Source organism: Coptis chinensis, chromosome 5 (assembly GCF_015680905.1).
Source record: "Coptis chinensis isolate HL-2020 chromosome 5, ASM1568090v1, whole genome shotgun sequence".
NCBI classification, from domain to species: domain Eukaryota; kingdom Viridiplantae; phylum Streptophyta; class Magnoliopsida; order Ranunculales; family Ranunculaceae; genus Coptis; species Coptis chinensis.
In genome coordinates this window covers 44,099,359-44,117,718 of record NC_141460.1, presented here as the reverse complement: position 1 = coordinate 44,117,718, position 18,360 = coordinate 44,099,359, and the positions used below count along the sequence as shown (strand labels likewise).

Below are 18,360 nucleotides of genomic sequence, written 5' to 3'. Positions count from 1 at the left end.
CACATCACCGATATAATGCCCGACGAAGAAGACTCTCCTCTCTCGACTTCTACAAAGCCTTGAGCGATAGCCCCAAATCTTGCATCGTTCTAGCAGACCATCGGGATTTCCAAATCCCCCAAATATTTTAATTTGTTACCCGCTTTTCATGGATTAGACCATGAAAAACCTTATCAAGACATCGTAGGATTGAACAAGTCCTAACAACATTCCACCATCCTACGGTTGGTGCGGAACAAATTAAACTCAGGGTATTCCCTTTCACCTTAGCCGATAAGGCGGCGTCTTGGTTAACTACCCAAACGCCTAATTCTATGGACTCGTGGGCTAAACTTGTTCAGTTGTTTATGGAACATTTTTACCCACCCCTAAAGACGGATGAGATGCTTTCCAAGATTCATTTCTTTCGACAAAATCCTCATGAAACATTTTTAGAGGCTTGGAATCGTTTCACCGATCTCCTTATAGAGTGTCCACATCATAACTTAGCGAAAGACACGTTAGTTCGTGCCTTTTTCAAAGGTCTTCTACACCACCATAAAGAAGTCCTAGACATAATGAATGGGGGTAGTTTCTTAAGCAAAGGAGCCTCGGAGGCTTATAAATTTTTAGAGGATCAAACTAAGCGAAATAACAACTGGGGGGGTAGTGATGATATCCACCGCTCCGCTAGTTCATCAAATACAGTTAAGGCCGCCGGTATGTTTGAAATTAAACACGATTCCGAGCTTAAAACTCTAATCAAATCACTCACAAAAAAGGTATAGGCCATTTCTGTACAACAAAAGCCAATCCCCGTCATGAATGTAAATTCAAATCCATGTAGTTTCTGTTGGAGCCCTGAGCATCCCGACTCACACTATCCTATTGCCTATGAACAAGCTTGTTCCATTAATAGTGAACCTAACGCCCCTTAGAGACAAAATCCCAACTTCGATTGGAGAAATAACCAACACGTCACACCTCAAGGGTACAATAATCAATATGTTAGACCTACGCACAGCTTTAACCAAGCCCCACTACGACAAGGACAGGGTCAGGGGAATTTCAATAATTATAACAACCAAGTGCAACCTCGACAAGGTCAAGCACAAAGTCAAGGTAATTATAATAATTATAATGCTAATAGAGGTATCTGATAAGAGCCCAAAACTGTAGTTTTACTGTTAGACCAATTATGTGAATAATAAGTAAGAGTTAATACTGATTACGTGTTTTTATGCATTTCAGGCTTCAAAGTCCATTATGTGCGAGAACTTTAGGGAGATAAATGCCATATCTTTGACTCAGACCCATATCTTTGGACTCCAGATTGGGCCTACCTTATGTCAAAACGACCGGCTCGGAAAAAGCTTTCCAATGGTCCAAGCCTTGCCCCAATCAGAGGAGCAGAAGTGGACGAAAAGTCTATTGAAGAGAACTGCAGCTGAAGAGGCCTTTTGGACCGAAAAAGATTGGGTTTTGGGCCCGATTCTCGCCCAAAACATGGCTCCAAGCCCATGCACGATTTTGGATCTGGATGTATAAAACAAAAAGCTTCATTCTTTGTTAATGGTAGCTAGTTAGACCTAAATTAATATATAGAATTCTAGATCTAGTTTTATTAATAAATTAAGTTTTAGTTCCATTTCAATTCCTGTTTTAGATTAAATCTTTGAATGATTGTTCTTGATTGATTAGATTAATAAAATAGTTAGTTGTCAATTTCGAATTTTGTCATTTCCATTCTAGATCTAAATTAAATTCTTGTTATTATTCCATTCCAGCCATTAAATTAGATTCATTATTGTTAACTAAGTAAATCTCAATTTCTTACATTATGTTTAGTTTAGATTCAATGGGAAATGTTGGTTTGATGACTCAAGGCTAAACCTCCATTAGAGGGGTTGATGAAGCCTTGATGAAAACTTAGTGGTTAGTATAGAATTTGGTAGTAGAATCTATTCCACTCTAGAAGGTCGTGTTTAAGCCATGAGAATGGGTGGACGACCTCACATGCTAGTTAGTATCCGTAGGAATGCCATGAACACTAGGGATTAGACTCGAAATTCTTGCTGTTAAAACGTAAGAATCGAGATACGACAATCTATACTAGGTTATTAAGTTGGAGTCGAGGTGGATTTAATTCCCCTCTATTTCTTTATCTAGAGTCAAACAATCGTGATTCCGTGAGCTTCGTAGATTATCTTTAGTTATATTTTATCTTGTTATTTATTATATCTAGTTATTTAAAATAACGCCTTGTTAGCATAACATTTAAGTAAAAGCTCTCATTGACTTAAGAGAGATTTCTTAGACTTAAATTAGAAAACAATCCATGCTAGGGAACTAGGAGTGGAGCGAACTTCCTACTCCACTTAGTGCAATTCGCGATCGAGTAGAAGCTTTGATAATAGACACGAAAGTTAGTTTAGTTTACTTACGTTGTGAATTCATCGCTCATTTAAATAGGTAGACTATAATGCATTTCATTTATCAAATGGCACGCTGCCATCTTAGTTACACTTTAGCATTGTTTTCATAGTAGAAGTAGTCAATTTTAAGTCCCATTAAACCTACCCACCCTTTGTTTGTTTCATCTTGTGGTTGCCCATTTCAGCGTGACAAATTCGAGAAAATACGGGCGGCCAGCATACAAGGAGAGCGACCAGCTAAGTTCTTGGAATTTTGTTTACCACTTCGAAGGCCACCATATACCAAAAGCGACCAGCTCAAACACCGAACTTCGACTTCCCGCGACCAGCCCCATTTGGAGCGACCCATACCTAAAAACACTGTAATCTGAAAATTACTTTGAGCGAGCCGCTTCTATGCGATCTGTGCCGACCCGATTTAAAATTTCCGATTTCCACGGTTTTGATTTAAACTTTGATCTTTCATATTTTTCAGTGTTCTAATCTCTTCTATACACTGAACACGCCATTACAAAGACGCTATTCATAAAGCGAAGCAAGGGCCTTGTCGGGTATTCCTTTCTTCCATACCTCGCATTTCCGGTTAGAGGTTTTCTACTAGTATATCGAAATTGTTTGGAGTGTTGCATGTTTAGTTAAGCTCAACTTAGTCTTGCATGAGATTAAGGTCCAGTCGAACAAAAAACAACAAACGTAATTACACGCGCAACAAACAAGTCTATCTAGTACACAACCCACGACACCTCTAACTACTATCACACACACCATACCTGACATAATGGTGAAGAAAGAGAGACTCCTCTCCGGCTTTTACAAAGCCTTGGCGATAGCCCTAAATCGTGCATCGTTCTAGCGGACCCGATTGGGGGATTTTGAATCCCCCAAACATATTTAATTTGTTACCCGCTTTTCATGGGTTAGACCATGAAAAACCTTATCGGCACATCGTAGGATTGAACAAGTCCTTACAACATTCCATCATCCTACGGTAGGTGCGGAACAAATTAAACCGGGGTATTCCCTTTCACATTAGCCGATAAGGCGCGTCTTGGTTAACTGCCCAAAGCCTAATTACGTGGACTCGTGGGCTAAACTTGTTCAAATTTGTTTATGGAACATTTTACCCACCCCTAAAGACGGATGAAATGCTTTCCAAGATTCATTTCTTTCGCGGAATCCTCATGAATCATTTTCTCGAGGTGTGGAATCGTTTCACCGATCTCCTTATAGAGTGTCCACATCATAACTTAGCTAAAGACACGTTAGTTAGTGCCTTTTTCAAAGGTCTTCTACACCACCATAAAGAAGTCCTTGACATAATGAATGGGGTAGTTTCCTAAGTAAAGGAGCCCTGGAGGCTTATAAATTTTAGAAGACCAAACTAAACGGAATAATAATTGGGGGTAGTGATGATATCCCCCTTTCGATAGTTCTTCTTCAACAAAAAAGCCCGGTATGTTTGAGAAGAAAAAACCGATCCGAACTTAAAAATCTAATCGAATCTCTAACTAAAAAGTAGAGGCTATTTCTGCTCAACAAAAGCCTATCCCCGTCATGAATGTAAACTCCAACCCATGTAATTTCTGTTTGAGTCCAGAGCACCCCGACGATTATCCTCTAGCTAGCTTATGAACAACAACCACCGAACAAGATAATGTTTACTCTATTAATAACTATCCTATTCCTAACGCCCCTTGGAGACAACATCCCAACTTCAGTTGGAGAAATAATCAACAAGTAACACCTCCAGGGTACAATAATCAAAACGTTAGGCAAGCAAACAATTATAACCAAGCTCCACCCAGACAAGGACAAGGACAAGGTCAAGGGAATTATAATAATTATAACAACCAAGCGCAACCACGACAAGGTCAAGCACAAGGTCAGAATAATTATAATAATTATAATACCAATAGAGGTATCGTTCCGGTTAATAATAATAATAACTATCACAACCCACCCATAAATAATCAACGAGATAGTTCCATCCACACCACCCGTGACTACTACACCTACACAACCGGATCGTTGTCGATGCCTTTATACAAGTTACCCAGCAACTTTTCCAGACAATGACTCAATCAAACCAACAGATTTTACAATCCATAAATCAGGGCATACAACAGTTAGCCCAAGCGAAAGCCCAACCAAAAGGCGTGTTTCCAGGACAAGCAATACCAAACCCTAAAACAGCAAACACAGCCTTTGAGGTAAACGGTAATTCTAGTACGGAAACTACAATCGTAGGTGACCTAAATGCCATCACCACTCTCCGCTCTGGAAGAGTGGTTGATAACAAAGTAGCTATGCCTATAGTTACCCCATCAGTACTCCCTACACCGGATATCGAACTAGATACGAAATAGAAACTGAAGAACCTACCACTGTAGAGGTCCCAGTTAAACCACAACCTAAGAAACAGAAAGCCAAGGTTACACTTCAAGTCGAGCCATACACTAAATATAGAGCGAAACCACCGTTCCCTCAAAAATTAGCCATGCTAACCAGGGATACAAACTTTGAGGAAATTAGGAACGTTTTCAAGAATCTAACGATAAACCTTCCTTTTCTCGAAGCTATTAAAAAGCTACCTAACCACGCTAAGTTTCTTAAAGAGTTGTGCACTACTAGGCGTAAGACCAATATACCTAAAGACGCCTTTTTAACTGAACAGTTCCCAACGTTATCCGAAAACAATGGAATTGTTAAGTACAAGGACCCCTCGGGTCGCCCCATCAGAAAATGCACCTTAGGAGATTCCCACACGACGACCGCCTTATTAGACACGGGTGCGAAAGTGTTAACTTACTCCCCGTATTACTTGTATAAACAAATAGGTCTACAGAAATGCAACCTACAAAAATAACGTTGCAATTAGCGGACAAGTCAATTAAGTATCCTAAAGGTGTAGTGGAAAAACGTGCTTGTTAAGGTTCGAGATTTCTACTATCCCCGCTGATTTTGTTATCCCTCGATACGAAATTCGCTAATAACTCAGTACCGATCATTTTAGGGCGCCCTTCTTGGCAACCGCCAATGCGCTTTATAAATTGTCGCGATGGAAAGATGTCCTTATCTTTTGGCCATCATGCAATGCGAGGTAAATGTTTTAAAATGATGAAACAGTTACCAGATTCGTCTGTAGATGGGGAGGTTAGCATGATCGAGAGTTTAGCTCAAGATTATTTTAACAACACGTTTCCTGAAAACAATATGTACAAATTCCTTTCTTTTGGACCTTCTGATTTTGTAAATGACTCCTACTTAGAGGAAGTCAACACCATCCTGGAGTCCACACCAATTGTAGACCCGTCGGTTGCTCCATATACTGATTACGAAGACTTGCTACCTAAGCAAGTCTTCATTCTATAAAGATAAGGACACTTATGAAACATCAACGGACATTCCGTCCACACCAGTGCTTAAACCTCTTCCCCCGGAGTTAAAATATATTCAACTTGATCCGGATGGTAGTCACCCGATAATTATATCTTCTCTGTTAACTAAGGATGAAGAGACATGTTTAATAAGGGTGATTAGGGAACATCGGTCTGCGATTGGTTGGTCCCTAGCCGATATTAAGGGAATTGACCCCAATGTTTGCACTCATAGTATCCATTTGGAGGATAACGCCAAGACTTCTCATGAACCTCGGCGTCGCTTGAACCCCGCCATGAAAGAGGTGGTTAGGGAAGAAGTCTTGCGATTACTTTCGATCGCGGTATTATATACCCAATCTCCGATAGTGAATGGGTAAGTCCCATTCATGTAGTTCCTAAGAAATCGGGAGTTACCATGGTGCGTAACGGGAAGGGTGACTATGTTGTCACTCGAGGTCCTATGAAATGGAGAATCAGTATTGATTCTGGCGTTTAAATGCTATGACACGAAAGGATCACTTTCCCTTACCATTTATAGATCGATGCTAGAACGTCTAGCTGGTCATGCCTTTTATTGTTTTCTCGGATGGCTACTCGGCTATTTTCAGATTATTATTGATATTGATGACCAAGAAAAGACAACCTTCACATGTCCCTTCTAACATATGCCTATAAACGAATGCCTTTTGGCCTTTGTAATGCCCCCAGTACCTTCCAAATGATGTATGCTTCATATATTTAGTGACATGGTAGGCTTTATGGAAGTGTTCATGGATGATTTCTCTATCTATGGAGACTCTTTTCTACGAATGTTTGTCTAACCCGCCTAAGGTCTTGACACGGTGTGAAGAAAAGAGCCTCGTTTTTAAATTGGGAAAAGTGTCATTTCATGGTCAAAAGGGCATAGTACTTAGGTCATATTGTATCTAGTGATGGCATCGAAGTAGATAAAGCCAAACTAGATAAGATAGCGACCTACCCTAAACCACGGACTGTCCGGGTGAGATTAGAGCCTTTCTAGGCCATCCGGTGGTTTTATAGGCGTTTCATTAAAGATTTTTCAAAATAGCTAGGCCTTTAACTAACCTTTGTTGAAGGATGCAATCTTTGATTTTAATTTTAATCTGTAAAAATGTGCTTTTGAAACCTTAAAAGCCGCTAACCATCGCACCTATTATACAGCCTCCCGATTGGTCTAAACCTTTCGAACTCATGTGTGATGCTAGTGACTATGCGGTTAGGTCTTTGTCTTGGGACGAAACTAGATAATAAGTCCACTGTTATTTATTATGCTAGTAAAACATTAAACGATGCTCAACGGAATTATTCAACTACTGAAAAAGAATTCTTAGCTGTCATTTTTACGCTTTAGATAAGTTTAGGCCCTTATTTGGTTGGTTCTAAAACTTTAGTTTACACGGACCATGCAGCCATTAGGTACCTTCTTGCAAAGAAGGATGCTAAGCGAGAGATTAATCCGATGGATTCTTCTCCCGCAAGAGTTCACATTAGAAATAAAGGACAAAAGAGGGGTCGAAAACGTAGTTGCCGACCACTTATCTAGACTTACAAATGGCGATAGTAGTGATTCCGAGTCCATACCGGACTCTTTTCCCATGAGCATCTGTATGCTATTTTTCATCACCGTGGTATCGGACATCGTAAATTATTTAGCGGCTGATGTTATGCCTTATAATTGGACAAGAAATGAACGTAGAAGTTCTTGGCGAGTCAAGTTATACTACCGGGATGAGCCCTACCTTTTTAAGTATTGTGCGGATCAGATTATTCGTCGTTACATTCCCCAGTGGGAATATAATGAAGTTCTATCGTTCTGCCATGACAAAGAGTGTGGTGGCCACTTTAGCGGAATGAAAACAGCCACTAAAGTCCTTCAATGTGGATTTTATTGGCCTACCCTTTTTAAGGATGCTCAAGTGCATTGCAAGGCGTGTATTCGTTTGCCAACAACTTGGGCTTAATCAATGGCAGCGTAATATGATGCCATTAAATCCAATCTTGATAGTAGAAATTTTTGATGTTTGGGGTATTGATTTCATGGGCCCTTTCCTGTTTCCCACGGTTATATTTATATTCTAGTTGCCGTGGATTACGTGTCTAAATGGATAGAGGCCCTAGCTTGCGTAGCAATGACCATAAGACCGTGGTATTTTTTATTAAAGAATATATTTTTTACGTGGGTTTGGCATTCCTAAAGCCATCATTAGTGATGGTGGAACACATTTTGCAACAGAGTTGTTGCATCCCTAGTGAAAAAGTATGGAGTTACACACAAAGTAGCAACTCCTTATCATCCACAAACTAGCGGACAAGTAGAAGTTTCTAATAGGGAAATCAAAAAGATTTTAGAAACAACAAGAAAACCCCGATAGGAAAGATCGGGTCGGCGTCTATCGGATGCCTTATGGGCATATAGAACTGCTTTCAAAACCCCTATAGGTATGTCTCCCTTTAGACTTGTATTTGGGAAACCATGTCATTTGCCCGTTGAATTAGAGCACCGTGCTCGTGGGCTATAAAAGCCTTAACTACAATATTGATGAGGCGGTGTCAAAACGCAAGTTACAATTAAATGAGCTTGAAGAAATCCGTGGCGATTCTTACGATCTCGCTGAAGGATTATAAAGCTAACATGAAACGTGTTCATGATAAGCATATCTTAGCGCAAAGAGTTTGTGGTCGGACAAAAGGTTTTGCTTTACAACTCCCGTCTACATATTTTCCCGAAACTAAAACCCGTTGGTCCGGTCCTTTTAAGTTCTTGAAGTCACCTCTTACGGGGCAATTACCTTGGTAAAATCCCAAGGACAACAAATACCTTTCAAGTTAACGGTCAATGGTTAAAACATTTTCACGAACTTCTGTCCCGATATAGAGGGAAGTCCTTTTACAGACCCATATATGAGGAATGACCCTTGTCATTGGTGTACTTCCTTTCACTTCCATTTAATGGTAAGTGCACCATTAAGGTAACCGGGCCCTCCCTATGGAGTGTGTGGCTGGTGTAAATACGGATCCTAAGTCCACGGTTCACATATTTCACGTTTTCCACTCTTGCATGTTTTCTCGGATTTTGAGTCATGTTTCTCTATGGTGTGAATTATGTCTTTATTTGCTTAATGTTTTTGCTTATAGTTCCAAAAAAAAAAAAAAAAAAAATAAAATAAAATAAAAATAAAAATAAAATAAAAATAAAAATAAAAATAATAATAATAATAATAATAATAATAATTGTTTTCATTTTTAGATATAGATATATATCTAAACCCATAAAACTAGCAATCCAACAAGTCTTGGGAATCTGACTTTAAACCCATGTTAAAACAAATTTTGTGTTTAAAAATTTGTTTGGGGGTCAAGCGATCGATCCTTGCATCCGGATTGCTCGAACCTTCCTTTATGCGTTGCTTAGGTCCATTAGTATACTTCATTGGGGTTGACGTCATCTAATTTAGTGTTCATTTGTTCGCATAACTTACGTCATGCACGCACTTCGAGGCGTTTTCCACTATCTTATATGTCACCCACGGTCGGAATAGAGTAGTTTATGGATCATTGGATTGGAAATTCTCTCCTGATCATTTCCATATCTCATTCGCAAAAATCGGACCGATAACGGCGGCAAATTTAGTTTGAAGTTCTTAAATGAAAATCGGCGAAAAGTCGAAAAATCGAATTGGGCTTGGGCCCAACTTCGCACACCTCCATACGCCAGCTCCCTTTCCAAAATTCAAAACGCGAAGTTCATCTTCTCAACCGCTTGTCACAAATTTAGATTCAAACCCTAGCAACCAAAATAAAAAAAAAATAGAATAAAAATAAAAATAGAATACATCAAAATAGAAAGACATCCCATGCCCTTGTGAACCACCAACACAAGTTCCAACCGTTCCACCAAGAAACCACCCACCAATTCAAGTTTTCAAACCTCCACCGTAACCACCGCCACCACCATTGTTTCTCCTTGTTTTTCATCAAACTTGCATCCACCTCCATCTACAAACCCCAAATCAGTTCAAACTCCAATGGCGCTACGACGAAGAATGTTGCCGGAGCACGCGTTTGAGGCCGACCAATTCGCACCATTTTACGACGCCAATATGATTAAGAGGGATTGGAACAGACTGTGGTATTCGACCGGGGTTTCTATCACTATGATTTGGTAGAACAGTTTTATAAGAAACGAGAATTGGAGGGAAATAGGATTTTCATTAGGATAGCCAGGAACGAGGAGGGAAGTAACGAGACAGTTGTTGGCTGAGCTATTAGGAATCACGCACAGAACCAACCTAGATACGACCATTCAGGAACCCCAGTATACTGCAGTTCCTGTTTTGATGAAAGATACGGTCATAGAGGGTGAATACAATACGATATCTCATTGCGTTCGCCAGACGACCCTGAGAACCAATCAACTGGCTGTAGCTCAGTGGATTGGTAGGAACGTCCTCGGCAAAGACAAAGTCAGCGACATCGGACTTCAGTGTCTGCACGTTCTCTGGATTTTGCAAACGGATGAGTGTAATTTCTGCATCCTCGATGTAATTTTGAATGTGATTAGAGGAGTGGGGAAGAGCATGGCGCCTCTTCCCGTATTGATCACTAAGATTATGCTCTCATTTAGAGTCGTCGCTAAAATCTGCTCCTATTAAGATCAAATTGCATTCTAATGCAAGTATTTATAAGGAATGCATCCAAGAGACTTGGCCGTTGTCTGCAGAGAATACAGTTGAGTCGAATAATGAAGGCGAAGATATGACATGGTTGGTTGAGGATAATTTCGATAGTCATACTTCTAATTTAGAACGAATGATAATGCTGCAAACTGGGTTGCGATGCAGTTATCGTATCTGTGAAGATATCCGACATAGACAAATTGTAATTCGAAATAAGCAAACGAACTTTCAGACGAGAGTTGAAATGCTCGAAAGGGGTCAGGAAGATATCTTGTCTAACTTGGAGATTATCCACCAGAATCACCAAGCCCAAAGATCGCGATACTCAAGATCGAGATGGAAGCACAAATATTGTTCGGGATAGAGATGCTACTACATATGCCACTCGTGGATGAGTCCGTCTCTCACCGAAGTCCGAGAGGCATGAGCGCCGTCGCCGCGAGGCCGATGGCTCAAGCCATTCTTCGCCACGAACCGGTCTCCATCTCGGGGACCATCTTCTTCACGCCTAGGTGTTCACCATCGGTTTGTGTCCGTTATTTCATTGTTTTATTGTTTTGTTAGTGGAATTTTATTTCAGTAGTTAGATTTAAATATTAAGTTGTTTGTTTTAGATTGCTTGGATTTCATATTATTTTAATATAATTTATTTTGATCATCTTTCGTAAGGTTGTCTTGGAGTTAGAGTTGAAAATTAGGCCGATATCGGCATAGCTATGATTTTTGTAGTGATAGCATGATATGTAGGAGAGTTTAGAAGTTACTATGCTAAACCAAGTTTAAAAGATACCATGGTTGTTAGGAAATCAAAACTATGGATAGTTTCCATTTTCGGTTTGGCGGTTTTCAAGTTCGAAATTGCCTTAAAACAATTTGGCAACTTGCCGATTCGTTTTGGAAACCCAGAACCTATTTAAACTTCCATCTTTCTACACTCACAACCCACACTACACCCCACAATCATCTCTCACTTTTTACTCCAAGCTTTTTCTTCTTGTTTCTCTTGTCAACTCAGTTTCTGCACTTCGGGCCTTGCGGCTTCTGTCGAAGCGCCGCCTTTACACTTTTTGTCGAATTTTGTTCGAGCGATTCGCCAAAGTAGAGCGACTTCGCCCTAAAACACTGTAATAATTTAAAAATCTCAGAGCGGCGCCCAGCTTCAAGCAGAAAGCGCGACCAGCTAAAACACTGTAATTTCAAAAACCTAAGAGCGCGACTCGCGCTCTATACGAGCGCGCCCGCGCCCTCCATCAGTAAACACAGGAAATTCCAATTTTTCTGAGGTTTCTTCCAGGTTTTCGCAGCTGTTCTACACAGTAGTTTTGAGATGACACCTCCTATAGTGATTCCTGAACAGTCATTTGAAGACTTGATGGGAACCGATACCTATGGAGCATCGTTCCGCGAGCGGATCGTGCAGTTAGGATGGCGGCATCTTCTGGTGAGTGATGACGACTCTTTTTCACCTAAGCTAACTGAATTCTTCTATAATAATATTACTTTTTATTGTACCCAAGAAGGAGAACAAAAATTTTCCCTTGCTATTGATGGCACGACTATGAAATTCAGTAAGCAATTGATAGCTTTGGTTTCGGGTTGCCATTACCCCACCCTATGCACACGTGGGATATATGATGATAACTCATACCTATATGAATATGCCTATTTCCATGAGTATTATGGGGAGGGGTGTTTCAGATCATGGACCAAGACCAATATAACATCACTCGAAAGTAGCCTATATCGCTGAATGTAGGCACAACCATGTTGTTCATCATGATGAACATTCTAGAAACGAACGCAGGTTTATACGCCAATAATATCGCTGGTGACGTTTTCCTTTGCTTTAGCCGAGGGACGTCGTCGGGTATGACATTCCCGAAGTTTTAGTTGCTACTCTGAAGCGAGGCCATTCCTTGAGGCATAAGTACCTTCTTATGCCTGTCTTGGTTTGCTGCCTTTACGCGGCTTTGCCTACCCTTATTCTCACGATACGCAGATTGGGAAAGGGTCGAAATCATGAGACCCACCAATCGTGGTAAGATCATTCCGAGCCATGACTTGGCGGGATGGCGGTCTGTGCAACCACATTTGGTTGCCCCTTACACCCCATCGGACCAAATAACACTAGAGAGGTTAGCACTAGTTGATGATACACCCACTTAGGAAGGCGTGGCAAGTTGTTATGGCATGGCAGGATGCTTGAAAAGAACCTCATATAGAAGAGGAGGATGACGAGTAGATGTTGGGGTGCAGGTAAGTTTTTTAGTTAAGTTAGTGTCCGCTATGTCCCAAGCAATTTCATTCTTTAACCCCATAATGGGTAGAACTCATTATAGAGTTGAGTCGGTTTATTTCCTATATTAGTATCGCTCTAACCTTCTTTTGCGATGTTCCTAAATTCCACGGCTTCAATGGTATTTTTACTACCCTCTTTATTTAAATGCTTTGAGGACAAAGCATGCTTTTTGTTTGGGGGGCATAGAAACACGTGTAATTAATACATCCGCTAGGATATAAATATGTATAATATGCATTTGTTTTCTAGTAAAAATTTCAAAATTTATAAATATAAATAAATAAGTTATGCTATACACTTAGGAATATTGGTATTGTTTCTTTCTCTATGCTCTTAACAATCTAGAAGTCTCACATAGCTTTTGCATCAGAATAATTGTTAGGAACTTAGGTTAATATGTAGGTAATAATCTTTGCATCTATCTATAAATATATTACATGAGTATCTATGATTGTTTGGCAGTAAGTTTCTGAAATCTAGGCTAGAGTACTTATTCTACAAATCCTGTGAGAATATAGCCTAAAGCCACTACTAAAAGAAGGGCTTTTTGTGTCACTTTTTAAGTGACACAAAAAGTCATTTGTGTCACTTTTGAAACTAATTTTGAAGTGACCTATAAGCCCCCGACACATAAAGTTCTACCAAAAGTGACACAAAAGCCTGACTAAATGTTTTCACTTTTTGTTAATAAAAGTGACACTTAAGAATAGCCTCTTGTGTCACTTTTAAGAAAGAGTGCCACAATGCTTGTCAAAAGTGACACTAGTTGTATCAGTTTTGGACCAGAGTGGGATATCATTTCGTCAAAAGTGACACATTAAGTATACTATTTGTGTCACTTTTGGACCAGAGTGAGACATAAGTACGTCAAAAGTGACACATTAAGTATATTAGTTGTGTCACTTTTGGATCAGAGCGAGACATAAGTACGTCAAAAGTGACACATTAAGTACACTAGTTGTGTCACTTTTGGACCAGAGCGAGACATAAGTACGTCAAAAGTGACACATTAAGTACACTAGTTGTGTCACTTTTGGACCAGAGCGAGACATAAGTATGTCAAAAGTGACACATTAAGTACATTAGTTGTGTCACTTGTGGACCAGAGCGAGACATAAGTACGTTAAAAGTGACACATTAAGTACACTAGTTGTGTCACTTTTGGCCTAGAGCGAGACATAAGTAAGTCAAAAGTGACACATTAAGTATATTAGTTGTGTCACTTTTGGACCAGAGCGAGACATAAGTACGTCAAAAGTGACACATTAAATATACTAGTTGTGTCACTTTTGGACCGAGCTTGACATAAGTGCGTCAAAATGACACATTAAGTATACTAGTTGTGTCACTTTTGGACCGTGAACATAAGTACGTCAAAAGTGACACATTAAGTATACTAGTTGTGTCACTTTTGGACCGTGAGCGACACAAATACATCAAAAGCGACACATAAGAGTGGTCAGTTGTGTCACTTTTGGACCAGAGCGAGACACAAGTACGTCAAAAGTGACACATAAGAGTGGTCAGTTGTGTCACTTTTTCCAAAAGTGAGACAAATGAAAATAATTATTTTTTAATAACATTTTCCCATTTTTGTATTCGATCATATTCATTTCTCAACCTGCATCATATACATCATAACCAAAATCCCATTAACCTGCTTTATGACATAAACAACATCCACATGCATTTATCAAAACATCACAACCAAAATCACTTTAACCTGCTTTATGATATGGAAACAACATCCACTCAAGAAAAAAGAAACAACATTCAAAACAATTAACTTCTATTGATTTCATTGATCAAACCTAGTATCTATTATCCAGTTTGACTCCCAACAAAATAAGTCATTCTAATACCAAAATAATCAAAATAAATTAAAAATAATAATAATAATAAAAAACTACACGACGCCTTTTCATGGTGCGAATCAGACTTTTTGTAATTTAGCTTGCTTTTTCTTCTTGTCGCACACTCGTGTCCTTGTGATGTGCCTAAAATCCAAGACAAGAACAAAGGTTAAGGAACTGATGGGGTTTAGAGACTTGAAGAGAAAATGCCATAAATTGCTTCACTTGATAACACAGCAAAAATAATTTGATTAATTTTGTAGCTATAAGTAACTAACTCGATATGAATCTTATAAAAAGTCTTCTTTGTTAGCATGCCAAAATGACATCGGTAACTTCTTTTTGGACCCCTTCCAACCAGGACCCACATGAAAATCAGAAAGATCGGGCTACAAACAAACACAATCTATCCAAACGCAGATTAATGCTTGTTTTTCGAAGGATAACAGTCTCTCATGGACATAGATAGATGAAAGCATTGATAGTAGTACGTCAAGAAAAAGCATTGATAGGTCCGGTTAAACAAAAACAAGACACAACATACAACTTGCGACTTACTTTTAAACCAACCTTTTGCTTCTCTTACTGAATATTAAACTTGAAAAGAATGATATCTGGAAAAGTAATATAGGATGTAAACAGATATGAAATAAGGGTAAAGAGCATATAGAGTACATAAAAAGGAATGCAGGATTCTACATGGTTTCAGCCAATCATACCGACTTCAAATTCCAACAAAAATATAACTGCAGAAACTATCATGGTAACTACAATCCCTAATACCCAGTGGCCAGCTAAGTTAAGAAATCTACAAACTAAATATTTTACGTAAAATTTTGGAGTAATGCATAAAAGTTTAGAATCATGGTTGCCAACTTATGCTTATGTGTTATTACAAATACCATCTTGTTTGCTTCTATGCTAATTCAGTTTAGAATTTGCTAACATTGCATATAATACATACCATCAAAACAAAAACTTTATGCATAGAAAGCTCTCGACCACCATGGCAAGAAAACCAACAAGCACTACAAGAATTTGGACATTGAATCTTTCAAATGCCCAAACCGCAACTGATAGCAGTAACTTCATGCATAGAAATTTCTCGACCATTTAACAAGATAGCACAAACCCCTAGAATATCTGTCTCTATTCTACTCATTGTTAAACACAAAATAAACATAACAAAAAGTAGACTAACCTCCACAAGCCATATCAATTACAATCCCTTGCATGCTTTCTAAGATATCTTGTTGTAGTGTTTCCATGAAACTGGAACTAGGTCTTCGTGTGAGCTGAAAAAAGAACGAACAATACTAAATCGATTGCCAATAATCATAGACAACACAACTGTAGTAAAATACACTCCTAATCTCCTCATGACATATATTGCAAAACCAAACTTCTTGCAACTACAGAAACATCTTAAACAACATATATGGACCTAACTATGACTGTGATATATGCCGGAAATCAAGACTTTATATATCCAGTTTATGAACTCAATGTGCTTACTGAACCCTCACATTTATCACCCTTATGTGCCTTTTTCCAGACCAGACATTGCATATTTTGTAACCAGATCCAAGCTGTCAGTCACCTCCAGTCTTAGCCATCATAATTATGAACTAGACAATTTGAAAGCAGTATAATAATTTTACGAAATTCAATTGAATATTTCCTAGGCCCCACTTAAGATACTCCGTATATAAAACAAACTTTAACAATCTTCACAATCATTTTCAAGTTTTACTGGCTGGTCCTCCCATATGTACTTCATTATGATTATGTTAAAATGACAACTGTGAAGTTAAACTTCTAAATATCGAATAATTATACTTGTATGGACTAGCAACTAGTGATCTTAACAGCACCTAACACATAAATGCATGTATTACATGTAAAGTCATAAGATACAATTTACTCCAGAAAATCCAACGACGACTTAGGCATTTATTTGCCAGCAAAGCTTAATCTTGAAAATTGAGCTCCACATAAACTCCTACTTTTCCAACTCTCAAATACAAGTAGTCACAAGTTGCAATTAAGTTCACAACCAAAGATGAGAAAAAATAGATAAAGAATGACAAAAATACAAAATGGACACTAATCACAAGCAAGTCCTGAAAAGTGATACGGACCTCTTTAAAACGTAGGTCACGATATATTTCAGGGGCATATAGACTGCATCTATGGAGCCCTTGTACGAATTCTCACAACAAATATTAGGTACATCCTTTAGGACTGCCCTCCTTTTACACTGAATTCCCGTGATAACCGAGGAAGAAGCATTGTTTTCATTTGAGGCCAGTCTTTTTGAACTACCACGCAGGGTTTCGGTGGGTGGTTTCGAAGGTAAGACCCCCATGGATGCATTACTAGCTGAGCTCCTGTAATATGAGTAGGAGGTTCAACTTTATGGTATATCTTCATATTTACAGTTGAAGAGAAGAAAACTAATGCTTGGAACTTGAAACCACTTCAAAGGCCTACGCATCCATATCAGAGCCATTAATAACTGAACGAATATTTTTTTTTAAAAAAAACAACAACAACAAGAAGAAATACTGTAAAAGAAAAAACAGCATGTCTAATAAACAACAATCGTAAAACTAGATATAACAAGAAATACAAGAGAATATTGCTTGCCTCTTCAACCAACAATTATCGTAAGTGCACTCCTTCCCTTCATATCTTCCTAGAACTAAATCAACTTCCTTAGCATAAATAATCAACAGTATAATTGTGAAGTTAGAGCAAAATTCTAAATAAAATAAGTACCAAAGTAACTATATTTAGGTATGAACCTTATACGAGCTCATAGAATAAACTTTAGGCAATAAAAAAAGAAAATAATAACCGTACCAGTTATTATCTTCAATTTCTTGGACTGAAATCGTGTAACAACTCTCATCTTCAAATATGTTATCCATTTTCACAAATGAATGGAAATTACCTGAAACAAAAATAAAAGGGGTGAAAAACCCTAGATTTCTGAAAAATAATGAATCTAATTTCATATATCAGATGGCCAATTGGAGGGGAGGGAGAATTATTGACGTTTTGATATTTGATAGACTGGATGTACCTTCTTGGAGTGGAAAAGAGAGAGGGAGTGAAGCGGCTACAACCAAGCGTGAGTGAGAGAGGGAATGAGGGATAATAGTTTTAGGGCTTTTATTTCCTTTTTGTTATTCTAATTTTCCAAATATTTTAGGTGGGAAGTGCAATAAGTTTGGCAGGCCTATATTTGGAAGAGATATGCTGATAGTTAACAACTCTCGCAGACTCGTCGGGAACCCAGGGAGATGGCCGTATTATACGCGACAGATGGCTAGATTGTACCCGACAGACAAAATCTTGTGAGAGCTTCCTACGCATTTAATCCGCCGATTATTCTTTATGACGTCTGTCGGGTAAACTTGTTTTTTTGGTAGTGGGAACTCCCTAAGTTTGGTTGCTATCAAAGCAGATATTTCGTCCACGCAAGTCGATGGCGATAATGTTTGAAATTCCAATAGAACACATAACCGTAATGATGTCAATTTAAGAATGGCAATAAACATTCTACAATTTCCTCCTGAAAACGACTCAAAATTAGAAATCAAAATAGCATATTACCCGAGCATGTATGAATTCCTCAACACAAACCGGTTGGGAATCGTCCCAAAAGATTTGAGGCCCCCACCCATGCTTTGACATGCTTTCAAATGTCAT

The 18,360-nt window shown here is 38.7% G+C and overlaps 1 long non-coding RNA gene and 1 pseudogene across 3 annotated transcripts; both read right to left on the bottom strand.

Annotated features, from left to right (window-relative positions):
• Nucleotides 1-393: 393 nt before the first annotated feature.
• Nucleotides 394-487, bottom strand: LOC147497604 (small nucleolar RNA R71; annotated as a pseudogene).
• A 14,068-nt stretch (nucleotides 488-14,555) lies between these two features.
• LOC147497603 (uncharacterized) lies at nucleotides 14,556-18,012 on the bottom strand. Of its 3 annotated transcripts, XR_015197167.1 has the most exons (6): nucleotides 17,732-18,012; nucleotides 17,509-17,599; nucleotides 17,293-17,356; nucleotides 16,785-17,033; nucleotides 15,845-15,938; nucleotides 14,556-14,787 (listed from the first exon to the last, which is right to left on the bottom strand). It is a non-coding gene; the product is annotated as an uncharacterized LOC147497603 (long non-coding RNA). The 3 variants fall into 3 exon arrangements; XR_015197165.1 differs by lacking the exon at nucleotides 17,293-17,356 and having other exon boundaries at nucleotides 14,734-14,787; XR_015197166.1 differs by lacking the exons at nucleotides 14,556-14,787; nucleotides 17,293-17,356 and adding an exon at nucleotides 15,198-15,257.
• Between the last annotated feature and the right edge of the window lie 348 nt (nucleotides 18,013-18,360).